Below are 22,088 nucleotides of genomic sequence, written 5' to 3' on the forward strand. Positions count from 1 at the left end.
TCACACTTGATGATGCAAAGGTGCACAACTGAAGTTTTGTTCCTGACATCCGCTGGTGGCCTCTTATACCTGCTAACAGTAGTAGTTGGTAACTTTTATTGTTCAGAAGACCTTCAAACATACTAGGGATTTTCACTATCCTGTCCTATATTGTAAAATACAGCATTCCCGCCTACTGGCTGCTGAAGAGCCCCTGGGAAGAGAACATTATCATTTACCTTCAGAGAGGGATGCATTACATTTCATTGTCATGGCAATAACATGGGAAACCTGCAAAGAAGGGCATCTTCCTACGTTAATATCTGAAACCAAAAACCAAAGCCTTCTCATATAGGAGGTGTGTGGGCCGAACATTTACTCCGACATACCGGATGTAAGCTCCCAAGGCTGCACTTATCACTGAGAAATGACATTTACAGGAAGTCTGATGGGAATCCGCCTGGACTCTTACTCCAAACCTCGGCACCACCAAATACGTGGATCAAACACAAAGCCGCCCTCTTATCACTACTTCCCCTGTCTGTTTGGTGGACTCTGGTATCTGATGAATCCTTATCCTGGCCATACAGTGCTGGTTCACATGTCATGTTATCAGACAGGTCCCTTCCCCGGGGCTCCCACAGGAAGAGTCATTTCCCCGGGCACCACATGCCAAGTATCTCAACTGCCTTACAGTGAGGGGGGGAAATGGGTCTGTCCAGTGTTTCTATCACTGTGAGGGTCTCTTACTACTCAAGACTGCACGAGAGAAACTAATTCAAAAAAGGTTCAGTACCAGCGACCAGGAGGTTATGTTATCACTCCTGCCTGTTTGTCACTTTCTTTAAGATTGTGAGTTTGGGTGTTTTTCTTTTTGTTTTTTCACAGTTTCCCCAGAGAATAATACATATATCTTCATCTAAAAAGGCAAATTTGGGGAAGTGGTATTTTGAGTGTGTTTGCAGCTGGGTGCAGCTTAATTGAATTTAAGGGGACTTTTGGGCCGCAGCAGATGTGTGCACTCTACTGATAGGCCATTCTCGTTTTAACTGTTTTTAGTTAAGTTTTCAAATGTATAATGACTTGTTTGGCCACCAGCAATTCAGACAACAGCCATTTATTACTCATTGGAATCTTAGTTTAATCACCATAGTTGTATAATGACACATAAAGCAATAGTGTAATTTAGTTTTTTTTTAATAATTTATTTTATCAGTGATTCTATAACGGCTAAATATGATGAATTATGTATTACATATTGTTTAGATATACTTTGTAGTGTCATAAAATAATATGATTAGCTTCGTTTCATAAATGATGTTATATAAATCCCATTGATAGACCTGCTTCGGCATTTAATGTATTTTTAATGAGTTGTTAATGATGTGTTTTTGTTTGATCTCTCTACTGGGTCCTGATCCCTTTTTCAACAGCAAGGCTTTCCCCCCCCCAACGGCTCTTGATGAGAAGGAACATCTATACACCGGGTCGTTGTTTACAATGGTAGCTAACAGTCAGTGAATGAGGGGAGAGGAGGAACTGAAGTGGTGAGTCACAGAGTGTGGGAGGTGGACGGGGTGACAGGGGGACTCCAGGCGCCTGTTTCATAATACTACGCACGGTGACGCACGGGGGACGGTGCTGCTCCTCCGCTTTTGGACCCGTGAGATGTGGATCTCCTTCTGCTCCGCTTCACCCACAACCTGTCCCGACGAATAACTTCAAGAAGCCGAAAGGAGGCATGTCCGCTCAAGGATTGTTAAGCAGCGTGTTCTCCTGCTCTCTGAGCCCCAAAAGTATCTCCAAGCGCCGGCTGAGGCAGACCCGGAGCCTGGACCCGGTGCTGATGCGACACTACGGCGCCGACGCAGAGGAGTCTCCGTACAAGGTCAGTCACCACCAGACGGCTTCAGGTGGAACCACCTTTTTTTCAGGTTTGATTTCCTGACCTGTCAGACTGCAGAGGGACTGTTGTCCTCCCAGGATGACTGGACTCAAGTGGACCTGACCCATCGGTCAAGATCAGGTCACAGTCCTGAGATTGTAGGAGTTGTTTGCATTAAATGATGGTTTGAGGGTAGAAGTTCTCAAGAAAGAGCTCGAAATCACCTCAAAGCTTTGTTATGGTCATTTCGTTATGCTGCATACACACAAATACAATAATTAAACAGATATTGTGCGCACAGCTCAACAAGTGGACCTTAAAGGGTGAATATCCAAGCACTACTATTATTACTTTTATTATTATTACATGTCATTTGGCAGACGCTTTTGTCCAAAGCGACTTACATTTACTACTGTCAGTGTTTTCCTTCAAACTCCTTATGAAAACGTTTCAAAGTGAGCTGGCTGCATATCCTATATACTCTCAGTGATTACTAATTGTAACGGGAAAGAAACCCTCAAGGAAATGTTTTTTTCTCACATGATTTCAACATCACCCAGTCCGTGAGTAATGGGACACCCATTATGTGTGGACTTCTGATGCAGAAGTTCTATTATAATTGCGTTGCTGTGTCACTAGTGATTCAACTCATTCCTGCTGCTGGAGATATGTCAGCAGAAGCGTTTGCATGTGCTGACATGCTGTTGTCTGATGGAAGAGGTGGGACCAGAGAACTTTGTCCCGCTTGGCAAAAGTGTGTCTCACTCAACATGAGAAATATCTCACTAAATACAAACTTGTGGGAAAGTGGTTTTAAATGTACTAATTTCTAGAGCCATATCAAGCTTTTGATTTGATAAGTAAACAGCTGCATGATGAAATGATCCCAAGTCGGAAAAAGTGTTGATTCTGAATCTGTGCCAAATACAAAAAAACAAAACAAAATTCTGGGTCATTCCATGGTGAATGTTTTCTCTTTAAACTGTTTTCATTTCCTCTTAATCTTCCAGATGTTTTTATGTACTAATGTATTAGAAGGCCAAGATATTTATTGAATTTATCACCCCATCATGCAAAGCAATTATAAGTGCAGTAAACACACATTTAAAAGAACTGGCATTTCTGTTCTTGTAGCTTTTACCAAAGAAAACAAATCAACATTGATATTATTGGATTTTAGGGCCTGTAAACACAAACAAAGATGGTTCTTGCCTTTAATAGAACGTGCCTTGCTAAATCTTCTAATACGCTGAAAACAAGTGGAAATATTTCAACACATGTTTAGTATAAAATTCTTTAAAATCTCCATTTACATGTCTTTAAATCCACTTCAGATTTATAGTTTAATAGCTATTTCACATGTTCACAATTTCGGCCAATTTCAGCCAATCTGTGCTGCTGCGCCAAAGCTGGTCCTCATGGTTACACTGTTTGTTTAGTATAATGGAAATGTATCACAGATGTGACACTATAATAGGCTTGTAATGAATACCAGGTATCTGGTCTCTTCTTTCAGCCATCAACAAGAGGCCAGATCCTCACTGAGCCAGAGCCCTTAGAAATGTAATCACAGTAAATCTGAATGAAGCCGATTAATATTGGAGACAGCTCAGTGTCAGAGAGGATATTTAATGTGATTTATAACTTTGGGGAGTGCTCGTTTGCTGCCCACGCCATTATGCTCTGAGAGCTGCTGCACCACTCTCTAGTTTTTAAAAAGCACTTTAAAGCTGAAAGAATTAACTTCACTGCAGTTAACAACAGAAATATTACAAAACTGAAGTTCCAGTAGTAGTTCTCATTAATGACTGTTACTTTTTTACTACTACTAAGGCATTTCCAAACAGAGCTCCTAACAGACTGAGGGAAACTCTGCTTGGTCTTAGGTGTGCAGGTCTCTCCTGGAGACTCACATGACCACGCTGTCGGCTTATACGCTGACAGTAAGTAAATCCCTAGTTCTGTGCAAACAGTTCATTCAGGGACAATAGTATCCAAGACGCAGTCGCAGTAACACAGGGGAAGTCAGTGGGTCAGTATTTCTCCCTCTGCACGAAAACTGCTGCACCTCCAGCCCTCAGCTCCGTGCAGCTGCACTTACTATGCAAGACTTTATGAGATGTGTGATGTCTCGGGACACTCAGGCCCCTTGTTAAAATGCAAACCAGGCTTCAGAGCATGCTGATGAGGAGTTTATTATCTGTTTGAATCCCAGCGTTTAGCTCATGTGCATACGATACAAACGATAACCTGCTATAGTGCAATCCCGACATGTAAACACATCCTGTTATAGTGGTATTTGTGATCGATGTCGTAAAAGGACCTCATGTTTTCCATAGGCTGGATGTCACTGAGCTCCATTAGAAGCGCAGTCACCCAGGTTCTCAGCAGTCTGAGCTCGGATGAAAAGCAGAGACATCTGGTTTACATGAAGAACGCCTCGACTCTTACTTCTCACAGTACAACAGCATGACCTGATCCTTGGCTACAGTCCCTCAGGCACATATTTCTTCCCACAGGAGACTGGCCTGTTGTATGGCACGGAGCTGGAGCTGCTGGCTCGCAGCCGCAGCATCCAGCCCACGTCCGCTCGCAGTAACATTACACGGTGACTTAGATGTAAACACCGAGGTAAAATAATTGTTTCAGGCACCTTTGTATGATTACATAACTGACGTTTAGTGTATGATCTGAATGATGTATGTGAAAGGCTTTGCCAGCCTCAGTAGCTGGAGACTTCCACCGAACAAAACAACTTCTGAGTCTCTCTGGTACAGAATAGGACTCCGGTGGCATGGAATGGTACCAACTGGGTTGAGTTTTGGGGTTTAAAATGTTCCACTATACTGGTCAGTGGTGATGGAACCTTTCAAAGCATTGAACTACAGCCAGGTTCATCACTGTTTTGGGTCCCCTGGAAACATGTCCAGTGTTGTTTTCGCTATTTGCAGCTAATTACTGTGTTTGCATGTGTTTGTGTCGGGTTGAGTCACTTGATTTTTTACGATGCACGTGCCTGTAATCTTGGATAACGCCTGGCTTGTTTCAGGTTTGATAACAAAAAACAGAATGCTAGTCGAGTTCGGGTCAGGCTCAGTTGGGTTTGGCCTTACTCGAATCTGTAACCGCAATTTTGATAAACCCATATGAAAAATCGTATTTTACATGATAAAGGAGGCGGAAATTATGTGTATCTATTTTTATACTTAACGTACAAATAAGTATGTTAATTTTCCTAATTCAAGTATTTGCTTGTACTTGTGTTTTCTATTCATTCATAGTTATTTATAATACAGTTTGAAGTTAATCTGAAAATTATCAAGCCTTAACTACATTTTTTCCTCATAAGGTTTTAATAACAACTTCGGAATCATTGCCAATTTTTTTGAAATAAAAATATCATACGTATATGTGTTGGTATTTTCATTATCTACTGTAAGCCCCTGAAATCCATGTTGATATGGCTCTATATATATATTACTTTTCCCAAGATCTCTAGTTCTTGTTTCCAGTGCAGTAAAACCTCCTGACCTCCTGCACTCAGTTTACATCTTCTGGCATTTTATTATAAAACTGATCTTGATATGTTGTGCATGCCCTTAAATATTATGACAGTATAGGAATCCCTGTTCCCTGCAGTTCAGCTACTGTCTGTATGGTGGATCTCCCCAAATGCCCGCATTGGTTACGGCGATGTTTTAGATTTATTTAAGCTTATTAATGCATTTCATTTTGGGATGTTCTCAGACTATCCTCTGGACAGGAAGGCTTTGTGAAATATTGTAACATTGTGCATCCTGGTTAAATCCCTCAAAAGTAAAAAAAATACTTTCAACTGGTGTATTTTTCCTTTTTCCACAGTCTGTTATGGTGTCCATGTGAAATTGTGTCTGCGGGAGACAGGGCCCAGGCAGCGTCTCCTGTCATCTTCATTCATTTGGTGTAATCCAAAAACACTTCAAGAGATACTTTGTGTGTCGCTCTGAAGAGTCAGATCAGATGCAATACAGCATATCTCAACACTGGCTCTCACAAGCCTCCCGTAGGGAAGTGCAGGAACTTATAAAGCCTTTAGAGGGACACATTCATCATTCTGATGTCGTGATGAAGTGACCAAATGTGGACATTAATCACTGGGACGTAGATTAAGGGTTTGACACGAGGGAGAATCCAAAGATGTGTGCACAGATCTTTTATCAAACCAGTACTGTGGCATGTTGTCTCGTTAGTTAGTTTATAATGTGTGTTAAAGTAGCTCAGGCTTGTTATTAATATTTAATATGTTGTATTAACGTTATTGTCATTCCCTTCATCTCAGGCTGGAGGAGAGTGAATTAAAAGTTATAATGTTCTGTGGTAGATTATGCTCTATTTGTTTTTTAACAGTGTGGCGTTTTTTCTCTATGCCAGAGTCACTGAAGGCATTTGTTGATTGATATTATTAATGAAATATAGCTACAGGTTTATTTTCTATTTATTAAACAAAGCCGTGATCCTAATTCTGATAGATAAATATGATATTTCAAACTGTAAACCGAACTTAGAGTGTCTCACTACTCCTTAAATATATACAGGCTGAATGATGACCGACGCACAGAGAGTAAAGTCTGTAGTGATTAAGATGAAAACTCGTCTACGTTAGTCCGAGCTCTGGAGGAGCTCATATAGCCTGAAGCAGAAGCAGCTTGTAGGAATATGAAAACTGATCTATCTTACAAAGCTGCAGCCAAACTGTATATTTTCTCATCCCAGGCTTCCCAATCCAGAACCTCTGTCTCTGCAATAAACCTGCCAAGCTCCATATTTCTTAATAGTTACGTGTCCTGACTGAGATGAACACTTTGTCTTGTACAATTTGGCAGTACTCTTAAACTTGCTGGGCCTGATTCTGGGACTTTGACTCAGTTACCTACTTGTCATGGGAGAATGTACCTGCTTGTGCAACAACATGAGGTGTCAGGGACACGGAGTGCTGATGAAACCAGCACCGTTCTCCCTATTACAAGTCAATTTACCATCAACATACTTTTTAAGCTGTTATCCAAGATAAGATAAATAAATTGCACATTGTCTCTTATTTCCTTTGGTGAGATTATGTGCAATTTATTTATCTTATCTTGGATAACAGCTTAAAAAGTATGTCTGAAGTGTTTATACAGTTTCCTCACAATGAATTGCTTTAAGATATGTAAAGTCCATGAGATTTCCACATCTTGGCGTGGTGTTAACTGAGCATCCAGTCCCTAAGCTAACAAATTCAAACTTGAGCTTGTTTAAGATTAAGCTTCAAGTTGATGATTGACGATTCTAAATACATAACTGGGTGTGTCACAGAGCAGCTGCCTACATTTGCTTTGTTGACTACAATAGAACATCTGATGAGTCTGGGCTTGTTGTGGTGGGGGTTTGCACTTTGACTCTGCTATGTACAGCTACATTTTATGTGAAAAATAATGTTGATAAAAGTCTCACATTAAATACTGTAATAAGCTTCCATTATTTTAGTATTGCTTTATTCAGGCACAGTATAAAATTTCAGATGAATAAAATTCAGAAGCTCCATTTTCTTTGTGGAATTTTAGAATGTAAAACCTTGATATTGGTGCCTGATAGGATGCAAAAGAAAGTTTAGGATTGTTCTACCATTAGTATAACGATGACAGACAACATTGTCCAAACTCATATTAAATTATTGTATAAAAATATGATTGAAGGACATGAATGTGCTCTTAAGAACCATCCTTATTCAATAATAATTTAGATTTTAAAACAATAAGTTTGAAGATTGGAAGAAGGTGTTGAATATCAATATTTTTCTTGCCAGGTGGTTTTTTTGTGTGTGTGTACGTAGGGACCCCCCCCCCCCCCCCCCCAGGTCCCTTTTGCTTGGGGCCCCCAAACGCCGCTTTTACCTGGTTGTATGTGGAGAGAACAGCGCCCCCCTGTGGTCGTGTTCCTCACTGACCAAGGGTTTAACCAGTCCTTGAACTTGTTGTACTTCTCGGCTGCGTCCAGACAGAGTCCGGCACCACGTGGTTCTGTGTTTGTTTATCTGGGGCGTTTCGTCTCTGGTTCTAATGGCGTCGGTTGTCCGTGGAGTCAGTTGTGGTGGGACAGCGCCAGCAGTGACATCTCGTCTGTGGTGACCAGGGTCTGTGTTTCCCTCCGATGGAGGAGCCGCTTCCTCGACGGAGCATCACCTTCCCTGTGAGTAGCTGCTGATCCGAACTCTAACTGAAGTGGAAGGAAATACGGTCAAATGCAAAATAATCAATCAAAGAATTGTCAGATTAACCTGCGATGAAAATAATCTGCACTGTTGATTTAATTTTGAGATTAGATGGACTAAAAATAACTTCTTGACTATGATGGATTAAATCAGGTCTTTCAACAGTTAAGGCTTTATCTTAGTAATGGTATTGATAGTAAACATATATGGACACAGAGATGTAACTTTTTGTTAAGTTTAAACGTGAGAATAAGAAGTTTAACCTCTTGTTTTGTCACAATAAGAATATTGTAATTTTATGGAAAAGAGACTTCACCTATTCCCAGAGCTATACTAATAATAACACCTAATGAGCCTAATAATAATAATGACAATAAAATTTACTTCCAGCAAAACAGATAAAGAACATAATGTATAATTTGTGGTATTTCTTAAATTAGAAAGAGATTTGCAGAGTACTCAATGACATCAACTTAAAAGCAGAATTAAACTATAGCCCATGTCCTTGTATGTGAAACAATGGGTTTACGAGAGTGCCTATTTTAATTCTAAGAACAGGACATGAGCGATTGAAGGACTTTGTGTCGGTGCTGCTAGTTTCCAGGTTTCGAGGGACACTCCAACCTAAGGGTGTTTTGGTTTCGTCACCTTTTTGATTTATTTATGACTGAAAAATGAAAAGACAGTGGGTGTGAGGGGAGACAATTTAATTTACTCTAAAAATAACTGCGGACGGGACACAAGGGCACTTCTCTTTATCCCCTATTTAACCAGAAAGGTCCGTCTCTTCTGTCTGGTGTCCTGGTTCAACATGGGCAGCATTGAAGTATAAAACAATTAAAACACAAAGACAAGCAGGGACAAGTAGCACAGAAACTGAAACACAGCAAACCATGGAAAACTCTTGCATAATTCCCCCATTGAAAGGCTTCCTGAGCACTGAGGAATATTCATCAGCTCTCTGGATCTGGTTCAAGTGTGGCTGCTCGGGTTAATCTCAGCTCTCAATCTGGCTTTATTGTAGGAACTACCTTGCACATTTCCTGTCTTTGTGCTCCAGGGGTGGCTAGTGAAATCTGTAGGTTTCAGGGAGGCTCTGACTTAAAGTGCACCCTGCTGTGTGTGCACCGAGAGTTTAGATGAGCTTTAATTATTTCTTAAATCAGTACGATTTTGAAGCTAATGTACTTAGTTGATTCTTGCTGTTCTGGGTTTGTACCCTGATGGTTGAATGCACGTGTTGTAAGTCGCTTGGGATCAAGGAGTCAGCTAAATGATATGTAATGCGATGTAATTATAATGATAATGACGACAAATCTAATAATTGTAAATATCTATCATTGACATATTTGAAGGAATGCACAATTTATTGGTGGCTTTATTGTAAAATTATAAAAATGACTTCATTAGGAACAGTTTAAAACTCTAAAAACTGAATTGATCGATCGTTAATATTGATATTTAGATAGAATAACTGGCTTTTTTTAATCAGCATATGGTTCATATGTAAAAAGACAACAACAATTACGTTGAAGCTGGTGTCTTTCTGTAAAGATACAAGTCATGCATCTATAGGACAAATTTATTACTGTAATTTTAAGATGATAAAGTATTTGATTTGTCAGTAAGATAAGAATCGGAAGCTTCTTTGTCTGTGACTGTTTGCCAGGTTAATGGATTTGTGTGTATTACTCATCCATCTCCTGACAGGCATAATAACATACAAGTGAGTTTCAGTGATGTTCACTCACGTTTCGTGTCTGGACAGGACAAACTGAAGCCTGTTGCTATGACGAGAAAGCTGAAGTTTTATTTTTAAGGAAGTCACTTTGCTGACGGAGAGTAAGTGTGGGAACGCACTTTACCGTCGCATCAGATACGAGGAACATGTCCACTCCCATTCAGTCACAGCAGAGGAATGTCCGAAAGAACCGGGCAGATAACAGCAGACATGAAATAACTCTTTGCATTTGACATGAACTACAGTACAAATAGTGACCCACATGAAACAGTTTCCTCTGTATTTTCCTTTACTGTACTTGGGGCTTTATGCGGCCGTGTGTTTGTCATGCATCACTTACATGAAGGAATAACAGTGTTGAGTCTGTGTGGTCCCTAATCCTGGGCCTGTGTTTGTTTCTGCCACTGCATGGTTTAGTAGGTTTCTTTTAAAATGCAGAATTACAAGGAGATGTGGATTCAAGGTACTAAGTATTTCAGTTGAATTCCTAACAATAATGTGAATGACCGTTATCTGGGGTACTATTTAAAATGTACACATCAGAAAGGAAGCTACTGTCTGTCTGACATCATGCTGACAATTCATTGGTTGTTAGAATTAAGTTGTTTTTTTGGGTGTTATTTGAGTTCTTAACATTTTGGACTGTTTCTCATATATTTCCTGACATTTTGTATTTAGGCCAAATGATTATTTGATGAACAAGCCAAACATTAATTCATACAGTGCATCTATGCAGCACTTTCTCCATCATGGATCAATCACACACTCCTGGCACCATCATCAGGGGCAAGTTGGGGGTTCACTGTCTTGCCCGAGGACACTTTGGCACGCAGAATGTCCAGGAGGTCGGCGGGTCGATCCCGGTCAAACCGCCAACCTGCTGGCTATTGGACGACCCTCACTGCCTCCTGGGCCCCCCCCGCCATCACCTGTGATGAAAGGAATGATTAGTGAAGGCCCAGGGTTGATTTAAAGTATTATAATAAGGACTGAAATAGCCATATTTACAAATATTAACTTTTAACTTTGTGCAGTTAAGGCATTTGCTTGATAGTGGTATTAGACACAAGTTACATTATTTCTCACCTGCTTCCCACACACAAAGTGCCCAGGCTGGTGACCACTGCCCCCGTGCTCTGAACAAACAGCCATGATGTCTCCGTCATCACGTGTCCTCCATGCGCATTCCTACTGTACTGTATGTGTACTCCAAAAAAAAAAGTGTGCTACTGTGGAACAGTCCTAATTCTGATTTAATGCGAGTGAGCCACTTTAGTGTAAGCCTTATCCTGATAATGAGTTACTAAGCCTCTTTGGTACACGGCTCATATGATTGGCTTGGCTGTGCTGGATCAAAGCGCCGTAATCTCCAGCATAGAGATGCTCAAAGGTTGAGGATTTCAGATCATATTATTTGCCCCATCATTAGTACAGTTCTAAAGCCGCAGGGTGACTCGTCTGCAGCGAGGTTTGCTAATGAATCAATGTTCAAGATTTTCACTTTATATTCTATTTGGCTATTTTAAAATGAGACAATCTATTTGAACACGCTTTGGCTGCTCTTTTCTTGTAGAACACTCAGCTTTTCTTTTTTTGAAATTACTTACAAAAAACTGTTACTCTCTTCCGGGGACACAGAAGTTGTGTCAGGCTGTTTGTCCTAATGTCATGACCTCTCAATTCTCACTTCTACAATCAGAAAAAACGCATTCATGTGAGTCAACAAAAAAACACAAAGCACAAAGGCACCGAGCTAACACAAAGGAGTTGACACCTCTGAAAACAAACTGTCAGGTTCTCTCAGGGGAAACAGCAGATTAATTTCACTGTCGTCTTCTTCAGCTGACAAGTGAAGCAGAGAGATCTGTAAGTTCCCTGCTCGCTGGGGGTCTCAGGAGAGTCGGTCATGACCCTAACATGTGACAGCAATGATAGATGTGTGTGTGTGTGTGTGTGTGTGTCCGTCCTCAGGGTGACTTCACCTGGAACAGCGTGTCAGGATGCAGCGTTGGCCTGAAGCCAGTCCACTTGCAAAGCCTCTCAGAGCTGGAAAGGGTTCGCCTCCAGGATGTGGCCTTCAGGCGATTGCTCCGGGATCGCGACCTCGGCTGCCACATCACCATCCCTAAATGTATTTGAACGCAAAAAAAACCACACACACACCCTTCTCACAGGGAAAAATCTTGTGACAGAATGTTTTATGAATTATTTCGAGCAGCATGAAGGAGGAGAAACATTCCCTCTCTTTCTTCTTGCTTTGTGAAAGGTGTAACGCTCATGTTGCTTGATTGATTTCATTTCCTTCACCACACAGCAAAGGGCCGAGTCGTTGCTGACCCTTGAGAACACTTAAAAAACAGTTTTCTTTCTTATCCAATCCTTAAAGTATGGGGGAAAACAAAGAGCATTCTCCTCGATTGCTGTTATGAGTCCTGAGTTGCGTTCCACATCTTTGTCGTGACTTTTGTGCAGTTTTCCTGTGTTCGTCAACTCCTCTGAATTAGTAAATGAGTCTAAGAACTTCAGGTGGAGCAAGTAAAAACTGGAGCATGGCAGGATTTTTGTTAAACTGTGTTACCATTGTATGATTTCAGGCCACAAACCCAAGAAGTCCTTCAAGAAGAAGTTGGATTCTTTATCGAAAGAGAAGAGTAAAGACAAAGGTAATGTGGGTTTAAATATATTCTTAATTATCTTTATGTCTGTAGTTTAGTCAGAGTTTCTTTTTATAGTACGTTCAAAATGACCACAGTTCACAGGCTTGAAATACGATAATAAAAGGATTTACAAATAGAGATTAAAAGAAAATACAAAAGCAATAAAGCATTAAACATCATACATATATGAGAATCAAATATAGCACAAAAGCAGATGAAATCAAGGTCTCCAACTCAACTCAAATTGAAGGCAACAAGAAGAAGTGGGTCTTTAGTTTTAGGGTCTGAGTGGTTCTGATATGAAGAGGTAAACTGCTCCAGAGATTAGATGCAGCCACTGCAAAGGCCCGGTCACCTCTCAATGTTGAGCCTGGATCTCGGGACATGCAGATACATCAGGTCAAGTGACCTCAGTGCTTGGGATGGAGTATGTTGGAAACTGTACTATTAGTACTACAAGTAGTAGCTTATATTAGTCCAAATTTCCGTTTGTTAAGTAGGTTTCAGGGCCTTTTTGCAGCATCACACGTTCAAATACTAGTGTAGATATTAATTCCCAGCCTTCTCTGCCTCTGATACTTGAAAAGAGTGGATTTGATCCTTTTGGCTGAACCTGCGTTGACTCAGGGAAGTCAGACTTCCTCAGTTGTTTACACTCACTGAGAACCCAGCGATCAGAATCTTTTCAGTTCGGCAAAAGACGTCTCCGAGGGAGCGGCGCTCTTCACCCCCCCGGTCGGCCCCGCCCCGCTGCAACAATCTGGCAGGAAAGTGATGTTCTCTGTCAGTCGGGGGAAAATAACAAAAACAATCTTAAGTGGTGGCACATTCATTAAAGCGTATCCTCAGGCAGGGCCGGCCCCCTCTTTCCTCTCTTTTTCCTCGTTTGTTTACAGAGGCATTTCAGAAAGTATGTGCTCCCTGATTCTTGAATACTGACTGTGCATTTCAGAGCATGCTCTCTGTGTTACTCATTTATTTTGAGCAGCATTTGTTTAAAAGACAAAGAAGGATGCTGTCGAGCAGAAAAAGCTTGATCCAAGACAGACACACATCTATAGAGTAATGTAACGTTTCCCTGTTGACTTGGAGCCAAAGAGATGAACTTTAAGTCTTCCTGTTCTCTCTCTCTCTCTCTCTCTCTCTCTCTCTCTCTCTCTCTCTCTCTCTCTCTCTCTCTCTCTCTCTCTCTCTCTCTCTCTCTCTCTCTCTCTCTCTCTCTCTCTCTCTCTCTCTCTCTCTCTCTCTCTCTGTCTCGTACAGAGGCCGTGCCCCAGGCGTTTGGCATTCCGCTGTCGCAGGTCATTTCAAACGACCGCACGCTCAAGCAGCGGCACGATCTCCCGCGGGAGGAGCACAGTGACCCCTCCGAACTGATGCTATCCTTCCTCCACCTCACCTCCAGCGTCAAAAGGGCCAATAAAGAGCTCTCCAGCAGCACCTCGTCGCTCAGCTCCGCCTCCGAGACCCCCAACGAGTGTCCTCCCCCGAGCGCGCCGGACGCAGCCCCGCGGACTCGCAGGAGGGTAGGCTTGTCCGTCAACTAGGGTTGCAAAATTCCGGGAATATTCAAAGCTGGAAACTTTCCATGGGAATTAACGGGAATATACAGGAATTAACGGGAATAAACTGGAATAAACTGGAAATGTTGTGGGTAATTTGTACTAACTGTATTTACCTTGTCATATACAGACATAGATATAAACATTTTGTTTTGTCATAGGCTGATTTGAGCCCTGAGGAAACTTTGGGCACTTGACTATACGCTTCTGCATCGCTGTGTCATTCTTAACATTGGTCTTTGCACAGTATTTGCAAATGTACACAGCCTTTCCTTCTACATTGGATGGGGTGAAATGTCTCCACACATGAGATAGTGCACGTGGCATTGTTCTGTAGAATAAGATGAGAAAAAAGTTTGTAAAAAAACACTAATGCAATGCCAGAGTAATAAATAGTTAGCCAAACAATTGGAATCGTCTGTGAACATATTTTACAATTGATGGATAAATGAATGTAAATAGGCTAGATGAACAGATGAACAATCCTCAATCAGTATTCCATACATCTTTAAAATAGAGTTTTGAAGGATGTTTTTATTACTCAGCGTTTAATTTGCGTATTTTTTATTTTATTCAAAATTCCCAAAATTCCCCAGCTAAACTTCCCGTGGAAAGTTTCCGGAAAGTTTCTGGAAATTTACTGGAAACTTTCCGCCCCTTTGCAACCCTACCGTCAACACACCCGATCTGTCCGATCACACTTTAGGATTCCCTGGGAATTCACAACTTTTCCTGAACAGTCCCTCACTGGGGGGGATAGACGGCTACACCTTATTGTGTCACTGGTCACTGAATTCGTGGTTGTCACCCATCTGCTTGACAGGGTGGAGTGTCCGTGGATTGCATCACTGACCTTGATGATAACCAGTCTCGGCTCTTGGAGGCCCTCCAGCTGTCTCTGCCAGAAGAGGCAGCTGGCAAAAGGAAGAAGCGCCACGACAAAAAGCTCAGCCTTAACCCGATTTACAGACAGGTGCCGAGGGCGGTGGAGCTCTGCTGCCAGCACCTGGAAAAACACGGTACACCTAATCAGAGCTATTATCAAAAGTAACTGTGTGCAAATTGTGCAGGACACAGATTGTAAATCATCCAATTTAAATCCATTTGATGATAATGTTCAGAAACAATATTGGCACTAAGCGAGCATCTTCGTGTTTAGGCCTGCACATGGTTGGAATCTTCCGGGTAGGGAGTTCCAAGAAGAGAGTACGACAGGTGAGGTGTCTTCACTTTGCTCAGGTTGCATCAGCCGTGAGCACCATGTTCGTTACTCATTTACTGTCCCAATGTTCCCTGCAGCTGCGTGAGGAGTTTGACCAGGGCTGGGAGGTGAGCCTGGATGAGGAGCACAGTGTCCACGACGTCGCTGCGCTGCTGAAAGAATTCCTCCGAGACCTGCCCGACCCGCTGCTGACCAGAGAGCTGTACACGGCCTTCATCAACACAATGTGTGAGGAGACACACATTCTGTACACCTCACACACACTTACACGCAACAACAACAACTCACTCCACTCACACAATTCACCTGTGATTCATTGGAAAACTAATGTCAACCTGTGGCTTGTTTTTCTGCAGTGCTGGATCAGTCGGAACAAGAGAGCGCCATCCAGCTGCTGATGTTTCTGCTTCCTCCCTGTAACAGCGACACGCTGCAGCGGCTGCTCTGCTTGTTGTCCACTGTGGCTGCTCACGCTGAGGACAGCCGGGACAGCGAGAGGAAGGAGGTAAAGAAACTCGACTTCCCCTGTTTTTGATGGCAGTGTAACAAGTGTGGTCTGTAAGAAGATCGCAGACACGTTTTATCAAGGCCCTAGCCATGAAGTGAACATGGGGGGGGACCAAACTCGCACAACTTGTTATTAACATGAGATGAATTCATGTTTAATACTGTAGTGTAATTCTAATGTGTGCTTGGTAATATATACATGTTTATGTGTATTGTATGTAGCTTTACATATTCATTTTTTTCCATTTTTAAACCTACAATTACATTAGTATATGAACTTATCATGTATACATTAGACTTAAGACATAAGACAGCAAACTCATTAGGGCCCACCATGTTTCATATTTTATTGTATTTGTTTTTATGAACAGAAATATCTGCATTTCTGTAGAACTATGAAAACAAGTACAGTTATTTTAGCAAAAGATTTCACAAATTGGTTTGGATTGATCCTACACTAACCTTCTCTTCCGTCACCTTTTCTCCTCCTCCCTTCCTCCCCTCCTCTCCTTATTCTTCTCTTCTCCTCTCCTCTCCTCTCCTCTCCTCTCCTCTCCTCTCCACTCCACTCTTCTCCTCTTCCTCTTCCTCTTCCTCTTCCTCTTCCTCTTCCTCTCCTCATTCCTCTCCTCTCCACTCCACTCTTCTCCTCTCCTCTCCTCCTCTCCTCCTCTCCTCCTCTCCTCCTCTCCTCCTCTCCTCCTCTCCTCCTCTTCTTCTCCTCTCCTCTCCTCACTCCACTCTCCTCCTCTTCCTCTTCCTCTTCCTCTTCCTCTTCCTCTTCCTCTTCCTCTTCCTCTTCCTCTTCCTCTTCCTCTTCCTCTTCCTCTTCCTCTTCCTCTTCCTCTTCCTCTTCCTCTCCACTCCACTCTTCTCCTCTCCTCTCATCCTCTTCATCTCCACTCCACTCTCCTCACTCCTCTCCTCTCCACCCCACTCTTCTCCTCTCCTCTCTCTTCTCCTCTCTCCCCTCCTCTCCAGTCATCTTTTTTTCTAGTCGTCACAGCACAATAGTTTGATTATTATTATCCGACCAGTTTATAATTCAGTTTATTGGTGGGGCAGATTTGACCATATTAAACATTGGGTGGAACGTCCTTTTCATACACACACAAGGTCAAATATTTTTCGAGAACCAAGCAGCTGTCAAAGAATAAGGCTGTTATTTTACAATTTCAATGGGATTACAATGAATCCCACCAGGCCTCAAAAGGCAGTGAGACAGATGTTTGTCACAGCTGCAGCTTCTAATTTGAAGTAAGCACTTTGCCAAAGCGAAGCACCAATATGCACGATGATCCATTGTGGGAATCGCGACTAAATGATGCACAACCAGCATCGGCCTGCTTAACAATAACTACACAAACATTGTGCCTGTGCGAGCATCATTCTGTTCGGTCATAATTTGTTTATTTCCTCCAGCTGATGTTGTGTAACCATGAATTGTGGGGAAATGTCACATTGTGGGGAAACGCTCTGTGAACAGCCTGCCTATCACACCATCGACACATTTGCATCTTTTCACTCTGCACCTGCCAGATAATGCATTTTCCATTCCATCTATTCCAGTCAGGACTTTGTCTGGTGAACCGTTTTTGTCATGCACATTGAAATAGCTGGTTAGAGGTTCTTAGATAAGCATTGTGACTACTCAGTATATGATTTATTTTCATCACTGCCACATTTCTATATTCCGTTTGACTCCATATTCCTATGCATAGCGTGATGTGTTTGAACTCATTGTCCTTTAGTGAATCATGACCTTGCACTTTGAACGCACCATCGCAGTTCTGCTGGTAAACTCGGATCCACAGGCCCTTTGTGTTTAATCTTCTTTTTTGAACTCTAACAATCCCGATGGAGATACTTTATATCTCATGCATTTAAAACCAGTTAATTCCTGACCTCGGTCCTACAGCACACATACTCTAATACTAAGGGAATAGTGCGCTTGGTCTTTGTTTGTTTTGCGTGCACATTCCCAACATTAACCCAGGTGCGGTGGAGAGTCTGTCTACAGTAATAGAATCTTAATACGTAAGTTACTTGATGCATATAAGAGTTTTCATGCACGAGGAAGGAAAAGAGAGCGATTTGACTCAGTAGACCACATACCTCCACCAAGATCCAAACAACGTGATATTTGCTAGACCTGGATTTTTATTTGGATTGGCACCAGTTTGAACGCAATAATATGCTTTTTCATCGAGATCCATGAATTATTCTTTGAGAAATCAAGAAAAATGTCTCAAGATGTTGAGGAATTCCTGGATCTGCACCAATTTTTAATGTTTTTTTCCTTGGGTCATGCCCAACCAATACACAAAATTGTATGGATATCGATAGATTAAGTTTCGGATAATCATGCTAACTAACAAACAAACATAAAATAAAACATAACCTCCATGGTGGAGTTAGTCATTTAGAAAAGTTCAACTCCATTGTTCCCTGTCATGTTAATAAATCTGCTGAATAAGATTAGTTTTTTGGTTTAACATAATGATTATTGGTAACAAATGTTTGGGATCAAAGGGATTTCACTTGGCTTGCTCAGACTCGCTGTCATTCGATATCTAAATATCCACTGATTGTGTCTGTACATGCATATGTGTTTGTGTTCAGGCCCGTCCGGTCATATAACTTCTGTCTTCTGTCTTGTTAAGGTTACAGGAAACAAGATGACATCACTCAATCTGGCGACCATCTTTGGACCCAACCTACTGCACAAGCAGAAAAAGGACAAAGAGTTCTCGGTGCAGAGTTTTGCTCGTGCAGAGGAGAGCATGGCCATCATCAGCGTGGTCCAGAGGATGATCCATACATACCATTCGCTGTTTATGGTGAGAAAACCAATAGTCACGGAAATAGGGCTTCTATGTTATGTTTTCTTGCTTTACACTAGAAGCGTAACAGAAATCAAAATGTCTGAAAATGACCTGTTAAGGAATTCACAAGTAAATAAAAGCCCATCAGACAGTTTCTCTGCATCATTTACGCTGCTTTTCATTATTTTCTCTTCAAATCATACAAGTATCTTGAGGTTCCTCTTACAGAGCATTTTGTAACGTAGGTAATACCGTGGTAAATACTGGGAACAAAAAACTGTTTAACTTTTTAATGAAATGTTCTGCTCTGGTGCTAATGAGTTATTTGTATCCAGCACAGACACAGTAATTAGTTACAATGGAGAGGTGTGTGATTGTTAATTTCAGGTCAGTTGAAGTGTGATTAATTAATCACTGCCGCCAACACTGTAATTTTAGAACTGTCACCGTTAAGTATGAGCCTGTGTGAGACAGAGTTTTGTTTCCTGCAGGTTCCTGCCGACCTGCAGAATGAGCTGTTGATGAGTTTACTGGAAACAGATCCTGATGTTGTTGATTATTTGCTCAGGAGGAAGGGGTCGCATTGCTCGTGAGTTTCCACCTTTTTTCACTCGTGTTCATCATGATTACAGTCATATGCAACTTTAAGATACAGTGCGTTTTATGCAAACTTTATTTGGGTCTCAGAGCAGAAGAGTCCTTCTCCCCGACTGAGCGACGCTTGTCCAGTGACTCCAAAGCCTCGAGTGGAGAAGTGTCTCCCTACGACAACAACTCTCCTGTCCTGTCAGATGGACCGCTGTGGAAGTACCCAGAGGACAGGAGTCCAGTCTCAGACAGAGTCCCCCGACTGTCTGCTAATTCAAAAGATCCGGACAGATCCGGCAGCACCTCTCCGACTCTTTCTAAAGGTGAACTAAATTCAATGCAGCATGTAGTATAATATGATACTGTAGCATATGGTCAGCATTATTATAATTAGTGTCTTTTTAAAAATTAGTTGAATGTTTTGATGATATTCAGATGTGGAGATTAATGCTGGTGATACATACGTACAGAAAGCCTGACATTCGATGCAAGAACCTTCTTTCAATGAGTCGGCAGTGCTAACCACTGTAAGAATATATATATATAAATGCTTAATAGTCATTTAACATATTCTATATTTGATATATAGAATATAAGCTCAGCTGTTATACCCGTTTCCAAGCAAACAACTGCTGGTTGTAGTTTAAATGTAAGGACATGATTATGGTAACGATATTCTCATCTAAGTCTCTCTGAGAAGGTGAGAGAGCTTATTTCCAGAAATGTTGAACTACGTCTTGAATCTGTGTCCATGGTGATTTTCACAACACAGAAACACACGGCCTGTTAAACTTAAGTAAATAATCCTTTGAATTCTTTTGTCTCTCTCAGCGCCCTCAACTGTTTCTGGCAGCGACAATTTCTGGGACACCTGGCACGAGCTGTTAAACAAAGATTTCAGCGGCCGTCACGTCACCGGTAACACGACCCTCTTTACTTTAAGTTGTTGCAGAGGATTTATGGGATAGGTGATGACTGCTGGATGTTAATGAACGCTTTCTCCCAGGCTCTCTCGGAGACGTGTCGGAGTGTGAGTCGTATGGATCTTCAGAGGGGCCGAGCAGTCACCAAGGTAACCACAAGTTGCCCGTCGGACCAACCCACAGCTCATTGGGTGTGCTGGAATGCAGACCACACCTCCCGGTGACTCGCAGCAACAGCGGCCCTGACCAGCCAGGACAGAGACAGTCGGGATCGTCGTTACATCATACACAAGGACTGAGCAGCCAATCAGGAGCCATTAGCTCAGACGACTTAGCGGCAAGGACAGGGCTCCCTTCATGTCCGTTACTAAAGGTCAGGGTGGGGACATTGTCTCCCCTTCACTACTCCCGACCTCTGAGGGACACCCATATATCTCACTCCACCCCCTCCCTCTTCATGTGTCCGTCTGACCCTCACGCACCACAACAGTCCCAGCAGAGCTCTGCTTCCCAGACTGGAGATATGACAGACGCCTCCAGATGTGGAGAATCAAATTCGAGTACGCCAGACTGGCAGACAGAGAGGTGGCATATATGGCAGATTCTGTCAAAGGAAAATTCCGAGGCCCTGCCGGAAACCTTGGTGTGATGCACGAGTTGACTTTAAACTATAGTGTAGATAATGTTTAGATCTTTTTTTCAAAATCATAAGATGCTGAAATGCTTCTATTTATGTTTGATTTCAGCACCAGTTCACGTTTGTATCTTTTATAGGCTCATAGAACTTTGCACCGACTTCTTTTTTTAAATTTGCTTTATGTAATTTTGTTGTTGTATCCATCCAAAATAGAAAATCTCGTAATAGACTCGAATGTCATAATGACACTTGAATGTTATTGATGCCTAATTTGAAACCATGAATGTTTTTTAATGCTGAATGTAAATATACAACTGTACAGTTTGTTTTTGATATGTATTCAATCTACTTTAATTCTGGTTTAACTATAGGATCCACATGTAATATTCTTAGTTGCAGAAATTCTGCAGCCTATTTACCATCTGAGTTATTTATTTCATTCAGAAATCTGAAACTAGTGATATATATTAATCTATATATTATATAATGTACTCTATTTATATTATATTTCTAGATTTGAATGAGCTTTGTTAATTGTCAAATATAAGCACTAATTTTCTCTTCATACGCTCCTGTACTTTTTCTGTTTGCGCTGCAGAGATCACTGCTAAGCAGCAGTATTTACAGAGATTTATATTATCTGTAAATTGACAATACTTTGTTATTTAATGATCCTTCTTTTCTCCAGTCGCCGCTTAATACATCAACTATGATTTGTTTCTCATTTTTCTCCTTCGACTAATACCAGCCTCTCCCGTCTGATACATCTAAATGAAATGGAAACTAAAGCACTTAAAGTGAATTGTTAGCCTTATTATTTTCGTTTATCATTGTCTTGGTTTTTTATTGGCCAGGCTCCCGAGGCCACACCAGTTAGTCTGTTGATATTAATCTAAGTTTGTTTAAGCTCCTACACCAGAGCCGTATTCCAAGTTTAGCAAAAATTAAATATGCAGTTCTGATGTGGTTTGAGATCCTTAACATTCATAATTCATAAGACCCCTCTGTTACCTCAAACTGGAGTCGCACTTAACAGAAACTCAGTGCTATAGTATTGCAAATCATACTTATGCCTATTTATGTGTATGCATCTACATCACTGCAAAGAAATACAAGGTAATTGTATTATACAAAGAAGATAGAACCTGATGGGATTCTCTGTCTGTTCCCATCGTACCCTTGTAGGAAATTAAGACATGTGGGTTTTAATCTATGCTTTTATTACCATCTTCTACATATTGATTTATACCATTGAGGGAAACTGACCTTCCACTGAGGGGTTTATTCACAGATCAGTTAATTGTATCTGGATTCTTCTCTTAGGTGAAACAAT

General features: G+C 41.5%; 1 pseudogene; it reads left to right on the forward strand.

Annotated features, from left to right (window-relative positions):
• Positions 1-1,720: 1,720 nt before the first annotated feature.
• LOC133021819 (rho GTPase-activating protein 6-like) lies at positions 1,721-21,110 on the forward strand (annotated as a pseudogene).
• Positions 21,111-22,088: the final 978 nt, after the last annotated feature.

Source organism: Limanda limanda, chromosome 16 (genome assembly GCF_963576545.1).
Source record: "Limanda limanda chromosome 16, fLimLim1.1, whole genome shotgun sequence".
NCBI classification, from domain to species: Eukaryota; Metazoa; Chordata; class Actinopteri; order Pleuronectiformes; family Pleuronectidae; genus Limanda; species Limanda limanda.